This window comes from Ctenocephalides felis, unplaced genomic scaffold (assembly GCF_003426905.1).
Source record: "Ctenocephalides felis isolate EL2017-DRISC unplaced genomic scaffold, ASM342690v1 CF-g0.4_SCAFFOLD_03573, whole genome shotgun sequence".
Lineage (NCBI taxonomy): Eukaryota > Metazoa > Arthropoda > Insecta > Siphonaptera > Pulicidae > Ctenocephalides > Ctenocephalides felis.
Window position 1 is genome coordinate 18,819,196 of NW_020539727.1, and position 12,535 is coordinate 18,831,730.

The 12,535-nt window shown below is 25.6% G+C and overlaps 1 non-coding gene across 1 annotated transcript; it reads left to right on the plus strand.

Moving 5' to 3' along the window:
- The first annotated feature begins 1,503 nt into the window (after window positions 1-1,503).
- Window positions 1,504-1,576, plus strand: Trnav-cac. Its single transcript has one exon. It is a non-coding gene; the product is annotated as a tRNA-Val (tRNA).
- The last annotated feature ends 10,959 nt before the right edge of the window (window positions 1,577-12,535 follow it).

Below are 12,535 nucleotides of genomic sequence, written 5' to 3' on the forward strand. Positions count from 1 at the left end.
TCGTTACGGTACGGGAAGTTCCAGCAATTTGCCTTAAGGCACGATGCCATACACCACTAGTTCTATGTTGACTTCGAGTGCAACATGATGTTTACAATGAAGGCACGTCCGTCAGTCTTTATTTCCTGCACTAAAGGCTTTACTACAGACCGGAACATCCGGTCAGATGGTTCGTATATTACGCGACTCGCTTAAGACGACAGCTGATCGAAAAATATACTCTTTATTATTAATTTTATCTAGTTTTACCCTATCTAACTTAAAAAGGGTGCTTTCATATAAAGTTTGTGAGCTATTTGACAAAAACCAAAAAATGTCCCGAATTCTCTAATGATTGTGCTATTAAATCCAGAGTCGGATATGACAAAATCTCCGATACAACTCCGCTCGAATTCACTCCGAAGAAGAATTTGTGTCAGAGTGATAATTCCGGAGTGAGTAACCCATTTTTAGTTTGCACATACGACAGAAAAAGTATATCTCTCTATCGAAGAAATGGGAATTTTGGAATAAAAACTTCGGTTTTCTTTCCTGTATTTTTTTATTACCAGCTCTATGTCTATTAGTGCAATAGCTCGTCGCCGGAACTGTACACAAACGGGAAATTAAACACAAAAAATCATATTGCAACGCTTGGACGGAAACACTACATGTGCAATCGTCTATGGGCTATTTTTGCCACGGACGAATGGCCAATAAAATAAAAACTGGTACAATAAAGTTTATAAAACAAAACTAGATCGAATATTCTTGGGAAAGATGAACTAGAAACTCCAAGGAATGAATCTGATAGAACATTCTTGGAACAGCCTACAAAAAATACCTGATACATCATTTTAAATATTAAAAATATTAATCATGTTAATTTCTGACAGGGCCGAAATTATAAACGATTTACTAAAGTACAAATGATTTTGGTAAACTCTGGTAAACTTTTGTGGCCAAATATTTATTGTAGAAAGTTGCAATTTGGACAAAAAATATTTAATGCACTATTTAAAATGTTAAAAATAGTCTTCACTAATGTAGTGAATTTTATCTAGTCATACCCTATCTAACTTAAAAAGGTTGCTTTCATATAAAGTTTGTGAGTTATTTGACAAAGACCAATGTCTTGAATTTTCTATATTTATTGCATAAGAATGCCCTAGAAAATGTTGTAAATTTTATCTAGTTTCACCCTATCTAACTAAAAAAGTGTGCTCTCATATAAAATTTGCGAGTTATTTGACAAAAAAAAATAAAAAATGACCCAAATTTTCTATTTATTGCTACTAAAGAATGAAATATCGAATCAAAGTCGTTTTATTCAAAACTTTTATATCGCAGTGTATGAAAGTGTTTTCTAGGAAATATTGTAAATTTTATCTAGTTTCACCCTATCAAACTTAAAAGGGGTGGTTACGTATGAAATTTTTGAGTAATTTGACAAAAACCAAAAAAATGTCCTGAAAATAAAACATTTTCAGTATGTCTATATGTTTTAAGCATTGAGAGAACGTGGTTTCCGTAGTGTAGTGGTTATCACGTGTGCTTCACACGCACAAGGCCCCCGGTTCGATCCCGGGCGGAAACATAATTATTTTTTTTGCTAAAAAATAATAATTTAATTTTTTTTTTATTTTTATTGGCTTCGCTTACTCGAGCATTTAGCCGCCTACATTATTCTATACAATCATAATCTTTAAATTTTTTATACTATCTTATTCATATAACCGTATTCTTTCTATATTTCCGAACTTATCTTAATTTCTCTCTACTATCTTCTAAACACTTCTATCTTCTTCTTCTATACTTCTCATTTCATCTTCTAAACTCTTCTTACTTCAATTCATTTTAATTCTAATTCTCTAATTTTTTATACATTCTGATTATTTTTACACACATATCTCTTTTTACAATTCATAACTCTATTATTATTCCAACTTAACTACTTTAATATTTTTCAAATTCTTGCCGGAGATTCGAACTCAGAACCTCCAGCATGTGAATCGGAAACGCAACTCTCGATCTAATACCGCCACAATTTAAATTTAATATATTTATTTCTAATATTAAATATATTCACTCAAAGTCAACAATATAAGAACACATCTTCTTGGGTTCTTATAGAATGTCCACAAAATAATAATCTAACAAGTAAACAGAAGTGTGCAAGTGCGTCATTATTGTTAGACAACATACTGCGTCATTATAAACGACTAATTTTAAATTTTATGTACCTTTATAAATTGTTTTTTAAAAAAATGACACCTGGGGTTAGCAAAAGGTAAAATTTTTTTTAATTGACGTTTATAAATCTATTAAATTTTTTATAATACCATTTATCATTATTATGTTTATTCCGTTATTTTTAAACAGGTGAGATAACAGGCATGTGTTTTTCTGAGCAATTACCTCAGGAATTAGGGCGACCTCGTGTCTTGTACCCTTGAAAGGGTCGGAATCGGAAAATACACATGCAAAGGGGTTATTTATTTACATTCATCATTATTACGATCGTCAGACACGCGATTCTAAATATTCTATAGAATATCCTATATATATATATATATATATATACATGTGAAATATGCAGAATCGATGGGAATAATTTCTTTATTTTTTATTTATCTATTATAAACACAAAATAAGTTTTGTGCCTAAATTTATATATTTTTTGAGGTAAAACAATAATTACTAGTTAAATCAATAATGAACTATCGTTTTTTTTGATCGGATCAAAAATCGAATTTTGGCAGTCCAAAAACGACCAAAATGTTGGATAAAATTCGACTTTTTTTTTAAAACGCCGCAATTTTGTCAATTTTTGATTTTTTTTCTTTATCGTAGTTCATTTTACAGACAATATTATCTAGTTTAACGAGAATTTTTTTTTTAAATTTCATCCACGTAGAAGGCCGGAATCACTGCAGCAGTGAAGGGCCTTTTTTTTGTAGCCCCGTTGGAGATCGACGATAACTTAAAAAATATTTAATTTTTTTCTTCAAAAATTTTACTATGTATTGTTAAAACATGTGTAAATATATTCTTAAAATTTCGAAATGATTGATAAAGTAGTTTTTTTAATATAAATTCCCAAAAATCACATTTTTTAGACGGTTACACTAGTTGTGCCTCTTAACCTAAAACTTTGAAAGAATCAGGTTAAATGCAAATTTAGCCTACCGGTTACACCTGGAACGCCCTATTTCTTCAAGATTAAGTAAAAAATACGTGCTTTATAAATACTATTATATACATATGCATGTAAGTTATTGTGTTATATAAAAAAACTAAATTTTTTATAATTTTATATATATTATTTTTGTAGTTTTGTTCCAAGGTGATCCATTAACCTTGTTATATAAAATCGTTTGTTCCGCAAATAACAAATAATGTCGCGTTATCGCCTGAATCGGCATAAATATTTCAAACTTATGACTTTGTATATATATGTATATATATATATATATATATATATATATATATATATATCGATCAAACATATATTTTTAGCATACGATAAAAAACGAGACCTTGTAATGGAAAATAAGATTTGTTACAGGATTGAAAGATTCGTTTGAGATTTTAAATACTAAATTATTTTTGTACAGTTTTGGGACATATGGAAAAATTGTTGCAAATTTTATCAGCATTAACTTTCTAGAATACAACATTTAAATACAACACAAAACAGTTTTTTAATTACAAAGCAAAATATGTAAAAATGTACCCACACAAACGCAGAGAAGTTATCTAACATAATATTGTTTTTAACAATAAATATTGTTCTAAATTAAAATTTATTCCACCAAGCAATGTTTTTACAAACTTTTGATATTCAGCAATATTTTAGAGAATTTAATCAGCTATATTTTAGTATAACACAAATTTGCAGTATATACAATAGTTTTGTAGTTACATAATAAAGTATACTGTAAGCGCCTCAAAATTTTTACGTATACAGCTTTTTAAGTGGATTTTTGAGTAATGAATTATATTTGTACATTTTTGGGACACTTGGAAAAAATATTGCTTATTTTATCAGCAATAACTTTCTGAAACACAACATTTAACTACAAATAATAATTTATTAATTATAAAGCAAAATCTGCACTAGTATATATGCGTCGTTAATTTAAAACCGTATTTATTGCAGTAAGTTTATATTTTTAAGTAAAATTCAGCACAAAAACACATTTTATGCAATTTTATTAGTTATTAGATGTTAAAATAAAAATTTAATTTCAATTTATAGTAAAGATACATAACAAAATATAAAAGAATGTGCTCCTAAGCGTCTCAAAATTTTAACGTATACACTTTTAAAGTGAAGTTTTCATTACTAAATTATTTTTATACATTTTTGGCAAATATGGAAAAATTGTTGCAAATTTTATAACTTAATAACTTATTTAATAACTTTCTAGAATATAATTTTTTGCTTTATCTAATACTTTATTTTTCATACACCAAAATATGTAAAAGTGTCCCTTTAATACTCAATAAATTCAGAGATTTTTTAATAATGAAACGCTAAGTGTTTTATTAAAATTTGGCACTAAAGCAATTTTTGGACAACTTTTATGCGTATAGATTATTCACAGATAATTTTGTCAGCTACAATTTAGTAGAACATAATTTTGATCTATATATAATAGTTTAGTAGTTATATAAAAAAATATAAAATATAAATTTACCCCCAAGCGCCCCAAAATTTTTACATATGCAGATTTCTAAGTGGATTTTTAAGTACTGAATTATTTTTGTACATTTTTGGCAATAGCAATAACTTTCTAGAATACACCATTTAACTACAAATAATAATTTATAAATTATAAAGCAAAATCTAAAAAAATGTACTAGTGTATACATCACATATAAAATGTGTCGTTAATTTATAACAGCATTTATTGCAGTAAGTTTATATTTTTAGTAAAATTCAGCACAAAAACACACTTCATGCATATTTTTCATATATGACAATATTTTAGTAAATTTTATTAGTTAACAGATGTCATAATAAATAATTAATTTCACATTATAGTTTCAAAGATATATAACAAAATATAAAAAAAATATACTCCTCAAGCACCTCAAAATTTTTACATAAGTGGATTTTCAAGTATTGAATTATGTTTGTACATTTTTGGCACATATGGGGAAAGTGTTGCAAATTGTATCAGCAATAACTTTCTAGAATATAATTTTTTCTTATTTCACTTGATTTCAATGAAAATAATTCAATGCCAAAAAAATAAAAAGTATACATCTAAAATTATAGTCTAAATATTACAATTTTGATAAATAATCATCCATTATTTTACAGTACAAAAATTTATAAAAAATTAATAAAAGTGCCAAAAATCAAACATTTTATAGATTCGGATTTCTCAGAACTTTATCCATGTTAGTTTCAGGGATAGTATGAATATCAATTTGCAGTCGAAAATTTATATGACAAGTGATTAAAACATTATAGATCACAATAAAAAAGCGACATATTGAATTTAACATTAATCATAAACAAAATTCTGACAGTTCAAAAAAATGAATTTTTAACGACTTCAATAAGATACAAATAAATTAATTATTCCAAGTTATGTTATAGGCAATATTGGCAATCAAATTATAGATATAAATTATATCATATTATATTAAATTTCGAACCAAAAAGGAAATATTTTGGCATTTAAAAATTTAGTGCATATTGGATATATGAAATTGACATTCAATATTTTTAAATTAAATGCAAAAGTAAAAAATCTGATATTTATATAAAGTATTATATATTCAGATAATGGTACTGCGATGATTCAGACTAAAATCTAATTTATTCATTGATTAAAAATATTTCACTATTTGACATAAATAAAATTAAAATAAACAAAGCACTATGATGCGTTGGAATTAATTATCAAGATGTAAAGAAATTTGTGTAATAAAAATATAACATTATTATTAATATATGATGTATATATACTTCTGCAATGCGGAAAAATATTTTTGATGGCAAAACAGCGTTTGCCGGGTCAGCTAGTATATATATATATATATATATATATATATATATATATATCTTTAATACTTTATACCCTTTTTATTTCGACGAATGGGCTTCTAGTTACTTTGAAATATATATATATATATATATATATATATATATATATATATATATGTATATAACATACAAAAATGAACTCCAAATACAACTCCGTCAACTCCTTACACTAAATCCTAATTTTTTGGCCTAATACAAATAAAATATATAAACTTTTATAATAAAAACTTCCACTAACAAAATTTTGAATTTTTTACCTTAAATTTTAAAGGTTTACCATCCCTGTACCACATACAATATAGCGGTATGGTACTACCATTTGCAATTGCACACACCCATATATCTCAGTACACAAAAATTCAAGCATTGATTGATTGGATTAAATTTAGACATTAAGAAATTTTTTGACAATTTTTGGTATACCACAAACTTATTGTAAATTTTATGAGCTACAATTTTGTAGTACACTTCAATCAAGTACACAGAATACTTTTCTCGCAAACTACAAAAACGTAAACAAAAATCTAAACCAACTGTTAACTAAGTCCTACTTCCCTGGCCAATTACACCCAAACCACATAACTCACAACAAAAAACTTTACACCAACAGAATCCTTGATCTTTCACCATTCTTTACCAAGGTTTACCATCCCTGTACCACCTGCAATGTAGTGGTATGGTGTTACCTTTTGCATTTGTGTCCGAGAATGCGCATTGGTCGCCGCTCATTCTCATGTAACAGGTTAATAACACACGTCGGCCGGATCGTAACCGTCGCCGGATCGTACAAAAGTCGATTTCAAAGGATTATTTTGGTTAAAAATAAATAAAAATCGATGGAAATTGGTTAAAATTGGTTAAGAATAGATGGTTAAATTATGTGCCAGTGGTTGAAGTATGTGCGAAGGTTAAAAGTGGTTCAAAAGTTGCCTGTTTGTGGTTAGTAGTGGTTTTAGTGGTTTGTTTTTGTTTTGGTTGAATATAAATTGAACTTTGTGTGTTTTTGTTAAAATTTTTAATAAAGTTCATTGATTGATTGTGATGTTCAAGATTTGTGTTAAAATTTGTGCAAAATTCTAAAATTTCTTTAACAAACTTATATAAAGTTCACGCGGGTTGTGTTTGCTCTTGACCAGAAATTTTGTATTGTTTTAGTGCTTTATTGTAAATTGTAACGGATTTTTTTTTGTTTTTGTTAAAATTTGCTTAAAATTTGTAACAGAAATGCTGAAACAATTTTAAGATTACAGATTTGTGTTAAAATTTTGTTTAAAATATATAATTTTTTATAACGAATTAACCCTCGATGTGTAAATATATTTTTTTTAAATTTTGTTATGTTTCTGCGATGTTTTTTGGCTAAAAAATTGAAAAAATATGTAGTTTTTGTTGTAATTAATAATACCATAGACAAAACGATATACAAATTACAGTTTGTGTTAAAATTTTGTCCAAAAAGCGTAAATATTCAACATTTTAACCCCGAAGTATTAAATTAGTTTTTTACCAATTTGTTGGGTTTCTGCGATGTTTTTTGGCTAAAAACACAAAAAAATATGTAGTTTTCGTTGTTATTTATTACAGAATATTTAAAGCGAATATGTAATTTTAGATTTGTGTCAAAATTTTGTTTAAAAGCGTAATTTTTTTAACAAATTTACACAAATTAACCCTGGAGCAGTAAATTAGTTTTTTACTATTTTGTTGGGTTTCCGCGATGTTTTTTGGCTAAAACCCAAAAATTTATATCGTTTTTGTTGTAATGTTGTACAGAATATACAAAGCAATTATGCAATTATAGATTTGTGTTAAAATTTGTTAGAAATTGTTAAATTTCTTTAACAAATTTGTTTAAAGTTCACCGGAGTTGTTTGCTCTTGACCAGAAAGTTTGTATTGTTCAAGTGCTTTATTGTAAATTGTAACGGAGTTTTTTTGTTTTTGTTAAAATTTGCTTCAAATTTGTAACAGAAATGATAGAAAAACTTCAAATTTACAGATTTGTGTTGAAATTTTGTTCAAAACCCAAATTTTTATTACCAAATTTACATAAATTAACCCTGGAGTAGTAAATTCGTTTTTTTTTAATTTTGTGGTGTTTCTGCGAAGTTTTTTGGCTAAAAATTCAAAAATTTATATAATTTTTGTTGAAATTTATTACAGAATATATAAAGCAATTTTGTAATTTTAGATTTGTGTTAAATTTTTCTCAAAATTAAATATTTTCTTTAACCAAAGTAGTGGCAACTTTCTACGAATTTTGTTCAATTTTGGTCTGACTATCTTTGATTGTTGTTTATTTTTTAAACTAATATTCGGAATTATTTTGTATTTGCTAAAATTTATTTTAGTTTTATAAAAACTATTTATAATCATAAATATTTTGAAAAATATTTGAATTTTCAAAGGGAATGGGAGCCCAAATTAGTGCACACCTTTATTTAAATAATAAAAATTTTAATAGTTAATTTTATATAAATTATTAATGAAAAACGTGCTCAAAACCTCAAATATAGTTTTTAGACATACTATTTGTTTAAATTTAATACTAAACATTTATTAATTTGACGTTAGTGCTTTTTTTTTAAATTATTTAAACAAAAAATAGGAAATGAGGTCATGTAATTTGATACTAACAAAAAATATGTTAAGAATAATAAATATTTAAAGCATATTATAATTATAAAAATCATAAAAATTAATTACAGCAATTACTACGATTTTTTTTTAATTTCTGAAAATTTTATTTACATATATATTACAATTGTAATTATTTAAATTTTTTTTATGTATTTTTATATATTTATAATTAGTAAATTGAGTATAAAAATTATTAGTGACAAGTTTGACAAGTTACATTTATAAAAAATATAATTTTTGTTAATTTTTTTATATTTCAGGTTCAATTAATCAAGTTCATAATAATTAATTATAAAATTGTGTGTGAAAAAGTGTTTTAAATAAATTTTATAAATATAAAACTTATAAAGTTGTGTGTAAAAAATGTATTGATCTTGCAAGAAAATTTAGCAATTTTTTATAAAAGTTATTTAATTATAGTGTGTGAATTTTAATTGTTATTAAATTAATAACAAATGTGGTTTGTGTAGTGTTTTTGGATACAAATCTGGATTTAATTCACAATTTTGGATTTTGCTGGAATATATAAAATTTGGTAAGCAGTATTAATTTTATTTTAAATAAATTTAGAATTATGTATAATAGGTTTAAAATATATATATATATATATATATATATGTTATCTTATATTTTCTTCTTAATACAAAAAAATAGAAAAATATATTTTATTTTAATATGAACTTATGAGTACTTTTTTAATATAAATACCTCAACAGTTTTTCAGTTTATTTGTTTACAATTTTTAAAAAATGATTTTATCGAATGTTAAATAAGGATGTAATTTGTATATATAACATAAAAAACATTTGTTTAAATTTAAAAAATTCTTTATAACTTTATATTTATAAATATCTGTATTTAGAGACGATTTGACGTTCGATTTGTTTTTGTCATGAAAAATGTTTTTTAGGTCAAGTACAATTTAAAAAAAATTACTATACCGATATTGTAAGTTATTAAAGGTTGTAATTTGAATATGTGATATCTAATGTATTACTTTAAATGCTAAAAATACCATAAAGAACTTTTTAGCGTCCGCAGTATTTTTAAAAAATCACCAAAACAATTGAATATTTTGTTCATGTAAAGTATTTTTTGGTACATGTCAAATTTCAAAAATCACTAAAATAATAATAATAATAATTTGATGCTGTATTTTGAATATGTGGTACCCAAAGAATTAGTTTAAATTTAAAAAATACCAGAAACAATATTTTAGCTTCCAAAGTATTTTAAGAAAATTACCAAAACCTTCAAGTAAGTAGTTCATACAAAATTTGTTTCCGGTGCATGTAACTTTACAAAAATCACTATACCGATACCATAAGTTATTAAAGCTTGTAATTTAAATATGTGGTACCTAAAATATCACTTTAAATGCTAAAAATACCAAAAAGCACTTTTCAGGCTCCAAAGTATTTATAAAAAATCACCAAAACCATTAAGTATTTTGTTCATACAAAATTTGGTCCCGGTGCATGAAACTTGAAAAAAATCACTATACCGATACCATAAGTTATTAAATGCTGTAATTTAAATATATGGTACCTAAAACTTCACTCTAAATGCTGAAAATATCATTAGGCACTTTTAAGCCTTAAAAGTATTTTTTAAAAATCACTCAAAGAATTAAGTACTTTGTTCATACAAAATTTGTTTTTTGTGCATGTAACCTTAAAAAAATCACTATACTGATACCATAAGTTACTAAAGCTTGTAATTTGAATATGTGGTATCTAAAACATTATTTTAAATGTTAAAAATATCATAAGGCACTTTTGACCTACAAAATATTTTCAAAAAATCACCAAACAATCAAGTACTTGTTCATACAAAATTTGTTCCCGGTGCATGCGACCTTAAAAAAATTCACTATACCGATACCATAAGTTATTAAAGCCTGTTATTTGCACAAGTGGTACCTACAACATTACTTTAAATTCCAAAAATACCAAAACCCACATTTTCACCCCAGAAATATTTTTAAAAAATCACCAAACCCCCACAAACTATTACCCCATTCTTCATCAAATTCAGTAACAATTACCTACAAATTCCTCTCTTATTCCTGTCTTATTCCCTCTCTTATTTTAACATTATCTTATTTCAATAAAATCTTACAAGTATAAGTGTTATTATTCGTATTTCTGTTATTGTTGTGGTGCAGCAACAGCATCATCATCAACAACAGTTGCGAGATTCCTCAGCATCGAAAATCTTTGTAGTCAAGGCAAACTGGTTCTTCTTGTTTAGTGGGGTTAAAAGAGGAATTTGGATCGAAATAGAGGTTAGAGGTAGATTTTGGGTAGTCGATATGGTAAGTAGAGCATTTGGTTAGTTACGGTAATGGTATAGTGATTTTTTTTTAAAGTTACATGGATCGAAAAGGAATTTTGTCTGAACAAAGTACTTCATTGTTTTGGTGATTTTTGAAAATACTTTGGAGGCTAAAAAGTGCCTTAAGGTATTTTTACCATTTAAAGTGATGTTTTAGGTACCACATATTTGAATTACAAGCTTTAATAACTTATGGTATCGGTATAGTGATCTTTTTCAGGTTTCATACACCGGTAACAAATTTTGTATGAACAAAGTACTTCATTGTTTTGGTAATTTTTTAAAAACACTTTGAAGACCAAAAAGTGCCTTGTGGTATTTTTACCATTTAGAGTGATGTTTTAGGCACCACATATTCAAATTACAGGCTTTAATTATTTATAGCATCGGTACAGTGATTTTTTCAAAAGTTACATGCACCAAAAACAAATTTTGTATGAACAAAGTACTTGCATGATTTGGTGATTTTTTGAAAAAACTTTGTAGACCAAAAAATGCTTTATGGTATTTTTACCATTTAGAGTGATGTTTTAGGTACCACATATTTAAATTACAAGCTTTAATAAATTATGGTATCGGTATAGTGATTTTTTTAAGGTTACATGCACCTAAAACAAATTTTGCATGAACAAAGTACTTCATGGTTTTGGTGATTTTTGAAAAATACTTTGTAGACCAAAAAGTGCTTTATGGTATTTTCACCATTTAGAGTGATGTTTTAGGTACCACATATTCAAATTACAGGCTTTAATAACTTTTGGTATCGGTATAGTGATTTTTTTTAAGGTTACATGCACCTGCAACAAATTTTGTATGAACAAAGTACTTTATGGTTTTGGTGATTTTTTAAAAATACTTTGGAGGCTAAAAAGTGCTTTATGGTATTTTTACCATTTAGAGTGATGTTTTAGGTACCACTTATTTAAATATTAGGCTTTGATAACTTATGGTATCGGTATAGTGTTTTTTACAACAAATTTTGTATGAACAAAGTACTTGCATGATTTGGTGATTTTTTGAAAATACTTTGGAGGCTAAAAATTACTTGTTGGTATTTTTAGCATTTAAAGTAATATATCAGATATCACATATTCAAATTACAACATTCTACAAAATATAGTTTATCCAAAATATTTTTTCTAAAATATCTATAAACTTTCATGTGTAGAAAATTAAATGAAGCAAGTTATTGCTTTACAAAATTGTCTATAATTTTAATTAGAAATAAAATATGTAGTATATAATATTTTTATAAATTAAAGCAATATATTAAATACAACATATAAAAATTACAGCCTTCTACAAAATTTAATTTTGTAATTATAATTTTTTTTTTAAATTACTTTCTGATTTGATGAACTTTACAATACAAGCTTCAATAAATCATTCATAATTCCAATTATAAAAATATATATTGTATAGTATTTTTAAAATTTGATACAATATAATAAATTTATTATAAACAAATTATAGACTTGTAGAACTTATATTTTGGGTTTAACAATTTTTTAAAATC